At 40.6% G+C, this 14852-nt stretch overlaps 1 long non-coding RNA gene across 1 annotated transcript; it reads left to right on the forward strand.

The window, feature by feature from the left end:
* Positions 1-6456: 6456 nt before the first annotated feature.
* On the forward strand, positions 6457-8907 carry LOC147528593 (uncharacterized). Its single transcript, XR_015222208.1, has 3 exons — positions 6457-6495; positions 7093-7323; positions 8179-8907. It is a non-coding gene; the product is annotated as an uncharacterized LOC147528593 (long non-coding RNA).
* Positions 8908-14852: the final 5945 nt, after the last annotated feature.

The following is a 14852-nucleotide window of genomic DNA, read 5'->3' on the forward strand; positions in this document are numbered from 1 at the left end:
ATTGAACATGCAAGTCAAAAGGTAGTAGACGGTAAGAGACGGAGTTTTACAGAGCTGAGATCTTAAATTTATGTTAAATTTAAAATTTTTCAGAACTAAGCTGTGCAGATATAAGCAAACTTCCATAGAAGTATTTTTTGCATACCTGGTCACTTGTGGAAATTATTTTAAAGTCTTCTTGAGAACAAAAACCATCTGTGAGGGCTGAAGTCTGGAAGAGGGATGAGATTATCAGCTCAGAGGCAGAACTGCTTAACGTTTCATCTTTGTCTTTTGAAGAAGCAGTATAAGGGACAGGTATTTAAATACAGATGAACCATTTTCTGGTCTACTGGCAAATAGGAAGTAGTGTCTTATTTTTGAATCTGCAGGCTCAAGTTATGTTGAGAATCTCGGATGGTTGGCTGCAGAATCTATGGTTAGAATTAGTTTTCATGAGCTGTTGAGTATTACGAAGACTAGAGAAAGCGGACATAGATTTGATAGCTAGTCAGTGGTGGCAAATGAGTTGACTTAAATAGCTGTAGGCCCATTGGCTTTGTTGGCATGTAGTCTGGGCAAAACGAAAGAATCCGAATATAGGATTTTACTTGTGAAGAGCAGGAGTGAAAATAATGTTAGTTTTCATAACTTTACAATGGAGTATTACTTTTAAAGTCTTTCAGTTCTTTGAAACGTCAACTTTTGTTGTATGTAGCATGGATATTTTAAGTTGGCAGGAGTGTTTCATTTAAGCTGACAATCCGTGTTAAAATATTGCATAGTAGAAAAGCATGCATTGCAAACGGATGAAGACTTCAACTGAAGCGGCCTGTTGTAGTTGTGATGAATCGCGGTTAAATGGGGGTGTTTCTCCCGAGTTTTCTGAATGGGTAAGTACGTCTTCGTCCTCCTCCTCCTCACAGCGTGCAGTACGTTCACCCGTCAGCTTGAAGTGTAAAATTACCGCTGCTAACAACAACAAAAAAAAATCATTTTTGCAGATGACACGAAACCTGGCAGTAATTCAGAGCCATCGAGATCCCTCGGTAGCCGGGGCCTGTGCCAGCGGCTGCGCTGCTTCGGGCGGGATTTACACACGCGTAGCGCGGGCGGCGGCGGGGCGGCCGTTGCCGCGCGATGAAATGGAGGACGAGGGAGCGGCGGCGGCAGCCCGAGCGGCCAGCAGCGGTCACTACCGGCCACGGGCCGGGGCTCTTCGAGGAGTCCCCGGCAGGGCGGGCCGTCAGCCGGAGACCGCGCGACAGCGACGCGGGCCGGGACCCGCTCCCCACTCCTCGGTGCCGGCCTGGACGGCCGGGTCGGGGCGCAGCCCGCCCGGCAGCTGGAGGCGAGTGCGGGCAGGGCTGCCGGAACGGGTCCCCCGCGGCCTCTCCGCCCCTTCCCTCCCGACACGGGCGGATCGCTAGCGCCGGGCCGGGCCGGAGTACCTCTAGCGGTGCGGGGCGGGCACTCCTGCTGCCGCCTCCCCCCGCCCCAATTCGCGAGCGGCTCCTTTAAATTCTTGTGGAGGTCAGCGGAAGATTCGCCCCAGACTGGCCCTGCTCGCGCGGCTTGAGCCAATCCTTTTCCAGGCGTGTGCCCACTCCGGGGCCAATCAGAAGGGAAGGCCTTGGGGGCGGGAGGCTGGCCTCCGTGACGGACGGCACTGGTGGCCAATCACCACCAAAACTGGACGGCTGATGCATAGTAGCGGCATCCAATAGGCTTGGGGCCGAGTGGCGCTGCGAGCCCCCGCCGGGTGGCCGAGGTAAGGAGGGGAAGATGGCGGAGTGAGAGGAAGATGCGGAGAGGCCGGGGCCGGCCGCGGCCTCGGCCGCGCTCAGGTGAGTGCGGCGAGGAACAACGGCCTCCGGCGCGGGACCGCACCCAGCCCGGTGCCTGGTGCCCCGCTCCCTGATTGGGCTGGGCCCGGGCGCTCGCGCACCCGCCTCTCCGTCCTGCTCCGTGATTGGGCTGGGCCCGGGCATGTTCTCGCCCGCCGCTTCCTGAGGCGCGCCCCGCCCGCCGCCTGTCGCCGCGGCCCCGGGCTGGAGCGGCGAGCGCGCCCGGGCGGGCGGCTCGCTGCGGCAGGGCGGCCTCCACGCTGGGGTGACCCCGAGCCGGGGGCGAGGGGGTCAGGTCTGTGTGGTGGCGGCCGGCGACACCTGCCGGGGCGGTTGGACCCGCTCGCCGCCCTGAAAAGTCCGAGGAACTTGGGAGCTGGGGGCGAGGGCGCGCCGCAGCTCCGGAAGGAGCGGGCGGGCAGCGGCACCGGGCTGCAGCAGATGGTTGGGAGGGAGAGGCTGTTTCTCGCAGAGCAACACCCGACAGCCGAGTTAGGAACGGCCGGGAGCGCTCTTTCGGGGAACAGCTGCAGCTGGCAGCGTTCGCGGGGAAGGGAAACCCAAGTGTGTAGTCCGAAATCAGTCTTTTCATCTCCGGCTACAAAAATAGCACTGATTGTAGTTATTCTTCTGTTGAGGTCGTTAATCCTGGAATCTGTGTGCTAGATGGGTTTTGCTAACGTGAACAGTTAAGTCTTTTCCTTGTGTTTTGATGTCATACTGACACAGGAGGGCATGAAGGGTATGGCTTCCAAAGTCATTTGACAAAACCAGAACGTACAAGTAATCTACGGTGCAAAATAAGTTTTATTGAGAGTGGAAAGATTATATTGGTAGCGGAGTTTATTGTAGCCTTATAGAGTCGCGTGATTGTTCATAACAAGGTGAAAAGGACTTTACACAGGATGAAACACACAAGCCTATTAATAAAAACAGTCTCTCCTTTTCATGTGAGTAACATACAGGTCAAGTATGCCCTGAATTTTTCGAATTTATCAGATTTATTTTGTACTAGAATGATACTTTTAAAAGGGAGGGGGCTTTTTGCTGAAAGCAAAAGGATAGTGTCACTAGCATGGGATTCCTTATGCTCTATAGTTGATAAAAATTCTTTAAATCTCAAGTTTGTCATAGAGTTCTAAGTGACTGCATTTTCAACATGTATGTCAGATAAAAGTGAAAAATTGAAGGAGTTAAATGAGAAGCACAGCTTTAGATCTTGTGGAGATGTGATGTGTTGTCTTACATGAGCTAATAATGAAGTAGTTGTTTGTAACTGGTGAAATAACTCAATAGAAATGTGTGTTTTGTCACAACTAATTCTGAAAGCAGTAGCTGCTTATGCGAAAAATTTCCTAAGGAACGTTTTACCAATTTCATGTGCTATATTATACGTGTAGTAACAGTAATAGCAGCTTATGAACAACCTAACATTAAGGCATGGTATGTTGCTACTGATGAGAATTCCTACTTATGTATGTCTGTGTATGAGTTGTTAAAATATGCCAGGAGATTTGCCTTTGGCGTATTACGTATAAAGATGATTCTGCTTTATATGGTAAATAAAATAATAATAAGCAATCGACTTTGTTTCACATGAAGTTGTACACTATTTTAGTGGTAAATAAATTCATTTGGATTAATATTTATTCTTAATTGCTTTGAACACGCAAGAGTTTTCTGTTACCCTGGTATATGTTAAATTAACTATATGTACTGCTTTACAGTCTTGCTGTGAGTGTTGCTGTCACAGTGCTGTGAGTCGAAGTGCGAAGATTTGCACTAACAGGCTATACATCTTACGATGGTGACCTGTCATTCCAGGGGTATCAAAAACCATGAGTCAGCTAAGCCTAAAAATTCTGACTGAGACTGTGAAGAGTCTGGAGTATCTCTGGAACACCTCCCACGTTCATTCTTAAAAACTAGAAAAGGAACAGTGTTTGAAACCAGTCCTGACATGCCGGAGGTTATGTGAATGCAAGATGTGAGACCTCATGCAGTCTTTGGAGAATTAATAAAAAAAAGATGATTTCTCTAAAATGGGATGCGGAGGAAGGGATGTTTCTTTGCCTAAACAGTATTCAAGGAGTACGTTAGTACAGTGTGTGTATAATGGAATAGAAAGTTCAACTGTAAAACAGTCTTCCCTATTTTCTCTGCTGCTGTAGGAAGTACTGTTACAATGTTGTACCAACAATATAGCAAAGCCTTTGGAAAGGCAGGTGATTTTTTACAGGACTGTAAGCTACTGCTGTTGTATTTTGTGTTTGTGATTTAAGGTTTTGTCATTATCAGCTTTCCAGGTTAAATTGGACACTTCGTAAGCCATTAGAAAGACCTCAGTGGACTTGTGATCTCTAGTGCTTATTTTGCTTTCTGTATCTTCACACACCTCCACCACATTTAACTTTCAAGTTTTTGTGTCTTGGTCTTTCTACATAAACCTGTTTCTAGATCTTTCTGTCCTCACCTACTTCTCAGGCTGTAGGCAAGAGAAGAGGAATCATATTCTATGTCACTGTTAATTCTGCTTGTCTCCTGGAGCATTTGTGTATATGTGTGTGAAACAGAGAAAGGTAGTATTTTGGAAAGCTGGATCTGATGGATCTGAGTTTTTGCTGACCAATCTAATTAAAACTAAGGGTACCTTAAAACAGTGTGAGAGGTGGAGTGAAACTTGGTAGCATAACTGTACACTGTTCATTTTAGTATAGTTTCCAATTCCAGTGTGCTGATTATTTCAGAACACTGACTTTTTTTTTTTCCATTAGCCCATTAATAATAGGGAATGTTAATCTATGTGAGAAGACAAATACTACAGTTTTGCTGGTAAATTTATTTATAAGATGTTTCTTCATTTCTTTTTGGCTTTGAAGTTCCTGAAGTTACCTGTATCCAAGAAATTATCTGAGTGTGAGATTTAAAGTTCAAGGAAACTAACCTTTAGTTATGGTAGAGCAAAAAAGTATGAATGGGCAATAGTTCAAAACTTAATAAAAATAATATTTTCAGATTTTCCAACAGAAAAGATTAATACATGTAATGTTGATTTTTCACAAATGTTTCTTGTTCCAGATCAATTGATTGTATATTTAGTAAGTAAGCTATGAAATAAGAGAAATAAACTTTTTTTTACATTTTTTGCCTTTGTAATTTCCACTAGACTTTAACTGGAGAGTTGATAATGTCACCATCAATTTCGGTCCCTGCTAGTTTTCAATAGTCTTGATTTTATCCAGTTAACATTTGCAAATTCTGTTGGTACTAATGTGAACACTGCTCCTACATAATCTGTGAAAGTCAGATAGAAGGTGCATCAAGCAGAGCAGTTAAAAACTGAGGCATCCAAAGTCAGTGGACTTGTTTAAATAAAATTTAAAAAAATGGTTAAAACCAAACTGAATTTCAATATTAGATAAAACATTCCTTTGTATGAGTTGCTTTAAGTGTCACTTTTTTGTAAGGTTTTATTAGGATTTAGTTAAGTTTATTTGTAGTGTTAGAATAAGTGAAAGAAAACCCGGCTTTTCAAAGATTGGCATTGGGAATTACTTCCATTATGATACATAAATTTGGGAGAGTTCCTGATAACTGTTCCTTATCAAATTAATTGTTTTGTGAGTTATTTGCTGTTGGTTCCTCAATCTCTCGAAGTCACGTAGTGCTTGGCAGGTTCTTGGGGGAGAACTTCAATAAGAAGGGTCAGAGTTGACCACATGAGAATGGAATAACTACTCTGAAATACAGGGCAAGAGATGATCCGATGACTGCAGGTTTTCTGAAGGTGCAGGTGCCTGGTGCTTGCAGCAATGCTGTGTTGTACCGGAGGGTGAAAGCTGGTAATACTTTGGTGAGGATACTGGGAGTTTTTAATAATGTAAGTTCAGTATGATGAGATAGTTCTGCTTATAGCAATGCATTATTCTTCCAGTTAGGTTGTCAGCTCAGAATCCTTGAGAACAGTCATTATACTTAGTTGCTATGGTGGTTTGCTATTAACATGAAAGAATTTCTTGCCTTACTGGAGGCTGAAATTGTGTCTGTCTCAGTTCCTGTGAAACTGGAACGTGTGGCTGTGATGATAGCTTACCATAACAAGGTCATTTATCTTCAAAATATGCACAATTAAAAAGTAGTTTTAGTAGTGGTGTATACTTAATGCTCCAGGTGTAGTTTGTCGAGCACGTGCTGTAGCTGTTCTCGATAAAGTAGAAACCAACAAATTCCAGGGGAAAAGGGAAATCAGTACTGTGTAAGCTACATTCTGCGGAACAAATGACATGCACTATTTTACTCCAGCAAACAGAATGGTTTCTGAACAAAAGCCTTTCAGGTGTGTTTTGGGTATATGCTTCTCCTCCCAGGCCTGTTTTTAGTTAAAATTTGCCTGTCCTCCATCTTCCATACTTGCGCCCAGTTCACTTGACCATCCTTTCCCTTCAACTAAGGGAAGGGTGTGGCTATGATAATTTGAAAAGTAACATCAGCATGTTTTATGTACACTGTCTAAAAATGTTAACTAGTTCCTGGAAGGTGCAGCTAATCTTTTGAGTCTTGTGCAGATAATCACCATCTGAACAGCTTCCTAGATGCGAATTTCGTTTCATTTGTGCATCTCTTTCTCTCTAGGCTCACTGAAGGGAATGTGGATTGATCAAAAATAACGGTGAGTAAAGCCATAAGGTTATTTAGGTATTAAATATCAGCTACTAAACTTGTTAGGTTGTTGGTTGATTTAGGGTTTTTTCGTTTAGGGTTTTTTCTTTCTTTTTTTTTTTTCTTTTTCTTTTTTTCCCTGTTCAAAGAAATCAGTCATTGAGATTTTAATTTTTTGTAGGGTACTTTCAGAGAACTGAAACGCTGACACAGTGTCAGCCTTCAGCTTGGACTTCGCTGGAAAGAAATTTTGTAACTATATATTCTAACAGAATAAATGCTTTTAAACTTATAAAATTCCTGTCTCATGATAGCATTTTGCTCTGCTGAGAGATACTAATTGTGTAATTGTATTAACTTGGAGTAGTTACCTTAAAAGTTTTATTTATTTAACAGTAGGATTCGAAGAAAGAGAACATAACTAAATGTCAATTATCAAATCAAAAAAGTACATTGAAAATTTCAGAGGATGACAATCAACCTCTGGAGTTTTGATTTATTTTTATTTTTTCCAGTGAATGAAAGAAAGATATTTTGGTAGTTAAGATGTGTAACAAAGTGCTATATTCTCAGCCCTGCCACAAACCTTTGACGTGTTTTGTTGCAGCTCTCCAGATCTGTTTTCCCCCATCTTCATAACAAGAATAAGACTTTCCCAACAATGTGAGCATGGATGGTCAAGCTCATGATCAGCTGAAACATTTGAGTGCCTCAGAGAGAAAGTGATGGTGACGTGTGCTGTATTGCCGTTTTCATGATCTACTTGCTACTTCTGACATAGGAGTTAAAAATTGTCACTGGAAGATTATTTCTGAACTTGATCAACTAAAGGGTTAAGGTAATTAGAATAAGATGAGAAATACAGGCAGAGAAAGGAGAGGAAGGGGTTAGAAAATACGATGTATCCTCGCATGCTTGTATGAGAGAGACAAACCAAAGGAAAAAAAAATTCTTTCACATCTGTCATTGTAGTACAGGAGAATGATAATAAATGTTTCTGACAGTAACTATGCAGGAGTGCACCCATGTTACCTTCCAGTTCAGGCTGGCATCAAACTTAAAGCGAAAAAACAGTGTCTTAACAGCTACTGTGACTAGGTGATGCCAGGTGAATGTCACTGATGAAAGGCCAGGAGATCAGTGACAAGATGACGTTTGTTGAAGTATGTCTACACTGTGTGTAAGTGGGGAGAAATAAGTAAAAGTAAGTACCTAATCCGTGTGATTTTACAGCCGTCTTAAGTGCTTTTCTTCTCTACAGCACTGACAGTTTCATAGTTAATTAGGTGATAGTTTATGATGTCTCTTTGAATTATGACGTGCTATAGCAGAATATACTCTTTCTGCGTGAAGTGTGCGTTCTGGTGCTACCTCAGCATTGTCATGCTGTGTGTTGGAGCCACAGTTAAGAAGCCCCATAGCTAATTAACACTGGCATATTTTTGGATGTGTTGCTTCTGAGTGAGCGTATCATTCAGCATTTCTGTAGTATTTTCTTAGCCAGCTTATGGACATCTACAGTTAGATATAAAATCTTACAGGGCTGTTGGATTTTGTGAAGCCAGCTAATTTTTAATTTTGTCCATTAGAGTCAGGCTTTTAAAGTAATGAACCAGTGGGCGTTTTAATGTTGAATGTGTTTTATTCTGATTCCTCAACTACTTCTTCTGTTTTTTTTGTTTTGGGATTCCAGATCCTCTCCTGATGTTCAAGAAGGTGGTGGTCCTGTTCCTTGCTCATAGGCTGTGAGATGTGGATGTTTCTCTTTTAGCAAGCAAAAACCTGTCCTTTACTTCCATGGAGCTGAACGAACAAAGATCTCTCCGCTTCCTGTTTTAACCATCCCACCCAACGTTTGATTCACCAGACGACTTCTTCCACAGAAGTACCCAACCATGTGTACTTATCAAAACTCAAAGCACAGTAACAGAAATCAGCATTTATCTCCCTGAAGAAATGTCTTCTGTGCCAGCTCTTCTTCATGCAGCTTTCTGCATTCTGTTTTAAAACGAGAAGTACTTTGTAATCAGATGCAAGTGGAAGCTGGTGTTCTTCACTGATAACTCTTCATTTTAGGAAGGTTAAGTACTTCACTGTGTCATATTGGAATTCCTAGCAGATACATGCATTTATATGTCAAACTGTCTTGACATGTACGAAAAGTTGCAGCAGGAAAACCGAAATATATTTTCTGCTCTGACATGAGGAAGAAACTTACCAATCAACTGGGGACATCCCATACAGGTATTTTGTAGTCCAGGACTTGACTTTGTAGATAGGTGTCTTGATGTCAGCTCACATAAAGCAGCTAATGCACAGGAACAAATGCGGAATCACCTTGTCTATAGTGTGAAAATGCATCGTCCTAGTCTGTGATCAAAATGTGTATTTGCATGTGTAAGCCTATGTAAGTGCTGGATATGAAGAGGAAAAATTACTCTGCGCCATTTCATTTTTAACAAAGAAAAAAGAAGATTTAAAGGCCTCTGGGGTAACAGGATAGTGATTAGGTTTACATTAAATCATTCCCTCCCTCTGGCTTTTTATGAATCTTTAGCAGCAAAAGGAACAAAAACATCGTACAGTAGAAGAGATGGGGCAGAACTTTGTTCTTTATTAAAGAAATTAACTTCTGGTGGGATGGAAGAGAGCAGAGGTGTAAAGTTGCAGTTTATCCACTCTGCTTCCTTGGCACAGTTACAGCTTTTCATACTGCTGATGGAATCAGCTTTTTGATTCTTCTGTGACTGAGAACTGAGATGACCTGTATGTTTCCATCATCTAAGTAGGAATAGGCCCAAGAGAATGGGCTGTTAGCCTCGTAAGAGGGGGTGAGTTGAGAGAGCAGAAATACTTAGGATGGGCCTTTTTCTGTTTCGTCTTATTCCTTCCCAAACTAAGGCGCACTCTGTTGTTCTTAATGTTTACACAAGATTCTTTGTCTCCATCGTTTGTTATTATATAGGATGTTTTCTGTCATTCTGCGATGGGAGCATATATTGTTTACGTGCTCCCTGCTGTGCTATTGTGTATGGCAAGTAAGATTTCTTGGCAAAAAAAACCCCAGAACTGGAATACGTATTCTATTCCACTTCAAATCTGGAGCTCTTCTTAGTGCACCTTATTCCAAGCTTATGATTTAGAAAATGTGACTTACTAGCTTAAAATAATATTTTTCAAATCTGGATCAAATAAAGTTACATAGGTTCTGTTAATAGAATTAGGAGATAATAGCATGGTTGTGGGGGTATTTTAGATTTATTTTTTTGTTCTGTTTTTCCTTTTAGCAAACTGCTGGAGAGAGCCAGACAGCCTGAAAATGGCTGAAAAAGCCATCAATTGAAATCTTTCTTAAATCTTAATGATAGATTGCAAGGGCAGCGTCCTGATTATTTAAAATGTGGTGACGTTTTATGGGACCAAGTTCCATAGCAGAGTAAGGACAAATGTTTATAGGACAAATGTTTAAGTTGATTCTAATCTTCAAAGTACAGTTCAGTTCAGTCTGCATTTAGACTTTCATTGTAACAATAAGATTTAATACAACTTTACCCATTTTTTTTGTTTCCATGAAGAAAAAATCAAGACACAGAAGCTAAAGAGTGGTGGGCAAGACACAGTGTATCAAAATAATGCCAACTGTAATGAGCAGAGAGGTGCACTAAAACTGTGTGTAACGTTGTGATGAGCTGTGTGGTAAGAGTTACATTGATCTCTATGAGGCAGCCACCAGCTTGGCCTGACTTCTTTGAAGAACATAGGATTTCGTTGCTGAATGTGGTCTGAATTTTCTGGCATTGGAGGCAACTAGAAAAGCACACTTCCTTTTAGGGCCTCCTTATGTTGAAACCAGTGGGATTTACTGTAGATGTCTGTAGAAGCAGGATCCATCTCTAAGGGATGGAAAATAGCATCAATATCATAGGATTATAAGTGGTTCCAAGATATCTGGTATAAGGAACATCTGATTTTTAGATCTGGGAATTTCCTTTTCTTCCTTCTGCCCATACTTGTCCTTCTGATGTTAGAGCTAGCAGTTATTTCTTGCATAGCTTGATGACAGAATACTTGGGGAACAGGAAGGTATTTCTGGTTTCTGTAGGCATGTACAAAAACTAAGAATTTGTCTGACTAGAGAGTAGACATTTTAAGCCCTTTGATTTCTTTTTCCATAGGAATAACCCTTAACATTTTGTAACCCTGCATTGTAACAAAAAAACAGAATTGCTGATTTTTCCTGACTCCTATCCCTGACAATGTAACAACATTAGTTTTCAAGTTTAATTTTAGAACATAATATTTTTAGCGGGGCTAAGGATCTGTGGCTTTCACAGAAGTAATACTCCAGTAGTGCATGCCCAGAAGACCCCCATTGCTGTACCTTTCCAGCCAGCACCTTTATAAAACTGCTGTGTTAGGAAATGCAGCCTCAGCCTACTTACTTTTTCTTGCTCCACTTCTTCTCTATGTTGGTTGGAAATCTTCCCATGTGAAAGATTACAAAAACAAGGGGCGTGTGCAATAGATCATATATATATACATATATATATTTTAATACTTGTGGACAAAATGATGTTACAAGTTGTTTGAAAACAACAAAATCACCAATGTCTTCCATTTTGAGATGTGTATAGTTCCATAAGCATTAGTGCTTTGTAGCAAACTGTAGTGCCATGTTAGGATCAGTGCATGAGCCTAGTAGTATTTTTACAATTTCAGAGTGACAAATTTATTAATAAACAGTGATGATAACATAATTAACAATAGAAAGGATACAATAGAAATGTCACAAACATGGTCTAAACATGCAGTATCCTCCCTTTGACAATGGCAACGCGATCTTTAGAAATGGAATGCATTCGCTTAACAGGCTTTGTAGAATCATAGTTGACTTTTGTTATGAGTCTGTCTGTTCAATGGCGATGGTAAGCTAATATATGTAAGTGTCCAGAATTCTCATCTCTATCAGTGAGATTCTTTTCCTTTTAGTCTTTGTTGAAGGTGTTTTCTTCCACGTGCAGCACTTTCAATTTTATTATTACCCATCGTGTGATATACTCAGAAAAGGGTGAGTACGGTAAGGAGTTTGTGTGTATTTTGTACACATCTCTGCTACCTTAAGATCATTTACAGAATCTGTATTGTATTTTTTTTCAGATCTGACTATAGAATTGTTATAACGAGTTAAACATCCTCGTTATGTAATAAGTTAATGGTTGCAAAATGCTATCTGCCAGTTATGCATAGAAGATTATCCATTATTGCAGGAATGGGGAACCTTTTTTGAATGAAGTCCTATTGAATCTTTTAACACCTTTCATGGATCCTGCATTTACATACATCTTAATACTGCTAAAAGACAATATAATAAGGTCAAGGGCTGTTGAAAAATGACATTGCAGGCTGTGTCTGTGCAGCAGGCTATCTCTAGCCTATGGATCAGAGATTCCCCACCCCTGTATTATTGAGAATTCAGTATCCTGTATTTTAGGTAACTTCCAGTATTGCTTTCCAGCTCTAAGCTCAATTTTAATAATTTCTGTCTCTCCCTCTGCTTTTTCAGAAGGAGAGTTTAGACCAGGGGAAGTCCAAATGATTTAGCACTCAATGGGCAGCTTGGATGGGTCAAATAAAAGACTGGTATCATTCCTGAGTTGTGCAATGTTCTGTGGATGGCACCCTCTGATTTCCTAGGAAAAAGTCTTTTATTTGATGCCAGTGTTGCTCTTCATTCATTTCTCTCTTTTACAAGAACAAAATTCTCTTTCCAACTTAGAGAGGATACTGCATCTTTTTTTCCTGAGACCTGCCTGTAAATGGCCATTAGGGGGAGGGAGGGGATGGGTAGCTTGGTTTTGTAATTTTGATATGATATATCGCTAGAGTAATTAATCAAGAAGCATGTACTTTGGTGCAAAACCAGTAATCTGTGCAGTTAATGTACGTAACGGGGGCGGGAGGGTGGGAAACCAACAAACCCAAACAGCCAACCCTCTGCATGTAATACGTTTCCAAGAAAATTGGACAGATGGGCCATTTACAGCAGAGCTCTAGGGGACCTGTGCTGAAATTTAGGTTCAATTCTAAATGGAAGTAGCTGTACCATTGAATAAAGTAGTTTAGTGCTTGGGAGAATCAATTGAAAAATACCTCTGAAACTGGAATGCAAAATAGCACAGTATGTAGGGGGAAGAATCCCTGATGCAAACAAAGCCATAAGATGATTTAATAAGAAAATAGAACTTTAGTAGCAATAACTGTTTTGCATGTGATAGTAAATAACTTGCATTAGCAAGACTGTACAGTAGAGTAAGTGGGTAATAACCAAATAAGTTTGTGGCGCCCTGTGCTGCAGGGAGTTGCGTGAAGATTCTCTTCCTGAGAAGATGAGTGAATTCCTCTTACGTTCCTCTCATTGGAGGGAATTTGGCACTTGAATACTTAGTTAATGAACCTGATATAAAAAAAAAAAAAAATTATCTTCATCTTGTGTTTGAAGCACTGTCAATGAGTGCTGGGGGAAGGGCAGACAGTTCTTTTTGAAAGGATAGCTGAAGTTTCCCTATATTCTTTCTTTCTTTTTTTGTAATCTAGCACTTGCTCTGTTTCTCTGAGAAGAAACTAAACTCTTTCATATACTGGACTGTGAAGAGAACCTGATTCTGAAGTTAGAAGCTCTTATTGTGGGAAGTACTTTTTGTTTTCTTTGTTTAAAAAGACCAATCTGAGATGGTCTTTAAATAAAAAATAAAAAATTAGAGACTACTTGACACTCAAAACATTTGTACAATTGTAGAATTGTAAAAATGTTACTTTACAGCAAAAAATAATTTTAGCCTTGCTAAACACTCTGTTTCAGACCATAATTGATTTCTGTTGGTGCCTGAAGCTTTGCCGAGGCAAGTACTGTGAAGCTTCTGGTAACACAAAGGGTTATTGGTCTACAGCTGTAGCCTCTGCACCCAGCAAAGTGTTTGCTGGGTGACATAAGAGCTGCAGCAGTTCTAAAATGTCCATAGTTGACAATGTTTTCAGTGCAGATATGTAGTCTATAGAGACAATATAGCCCAACAGATAATACTGTATTCTGAACAGAATTATTACATCAGAGGCTTAGATCTATCTGGCTGGTTTTTTTTTCTAGAAAGCTGAAGTAATTTGGACTGTGACAGCTGAAGAGAGGATTCTAATGTTTCGAAATTACAGAGGTAAAGCCCTTTGGCTGTTCAGAAGTTCATAATGGGACTGCGAGGGCTGTGAGCATTTCTACAGTATAAAGTAACCAAAATAAGCATGAGGATATCTAAATTAAGTATTGATTAATACCTGATATGTGTATGATAAACTAATTGATCTGGAAGGTTATAATCAGTGTAAATTCCAGCTATTGAATTATTGATAAAATTGGAAGCTGGCCATAGGGGACCTTAATTTGATTGTGATCTGATTACACTAGAGAAATTATAAATTTATTCTGGTCTGTGGCCAGCAAGTACATTTACATAATAATGAAATAATAATGAAAACACAGTCATGTTCATACTTCAGAAGTATGAACTTTGTGGTTGATAGAATTCTTCAAGAGTTTATTCATTCAGAGAAGGGAGAGAAACCAAGACTGATGTAGCCAGGCCAAGCTATCTGCATGTTCTTCCTAGTTCAGAATTTTTATAATAATCTGTACTCTGTGGGCTACTAGACTAGGAATTACTATTCACAGCAACAAAAGGAATCCCTTTGCCTTTCAGCTCTTGCACTATGGCATGACTTTTGCTCCAATCCCTTTGATTTCACTGCGTCTAAAACTAAGTGGAGGTGTTAGATGCTACCATGTTTCAGCATGGGATATCAAAGATGTAGTGACCAGTACTGACATGCCTCCTTTAGTGGTACTAAACCTAGATGATACAAGTATATGCTGTTTCCATACCCAGTAGCGCTGCTGTGGAAGGTCTAGGCAATACTTGTATTGGGAATTGCACCTTCAGGAACTGCACCTTCTGCAACTGAGGATAATTGTAAAATTTAGGACAAAAAAGAAAGTCTTGCAAAGACTTCTGGATAGTGAGTGAGAAGAAATTGTACTGAGCTTCAGGACACTGACACTTTACACAAGGATTACATAGTCCGGAGCTGGCGGTGTGGTTTTTGGGCAGAGAAGGGAAAAATATGGAAGAGAAGAACAATTTTTGATGGATAACCCATCTTAGAAATAACTGCTTCCTGCATCCCTAGGAAACTGTCTGGTCTTCCTCCAAAACTAATAATCCTGCTTGCTGTTCAGGTACAGAGCTGCATAATGGTAGTTCAAGTTAGATTCCATTGGATTTCTTTCATTAAGTGATCGAGCATTTTGCCCTCGTAGCA

The sequence above is a fragment of the Tauraco erythrolophus genome, chromosome 6, assembly GCF_009769465.1.
Source record: "Tauraco erythrolophus isolate bTauEry1 chromosome 6, bTauEry1.pri, whole genome shotgun sequence".
In the NCBI taxonomy this organism is placed as follows: domain Eukaryota; kingdom Metazoa; phylum Chordata; class Aves; order Musophagiformes; family Musophagidae; genus Tauraco; species Tauraco erythrolophus.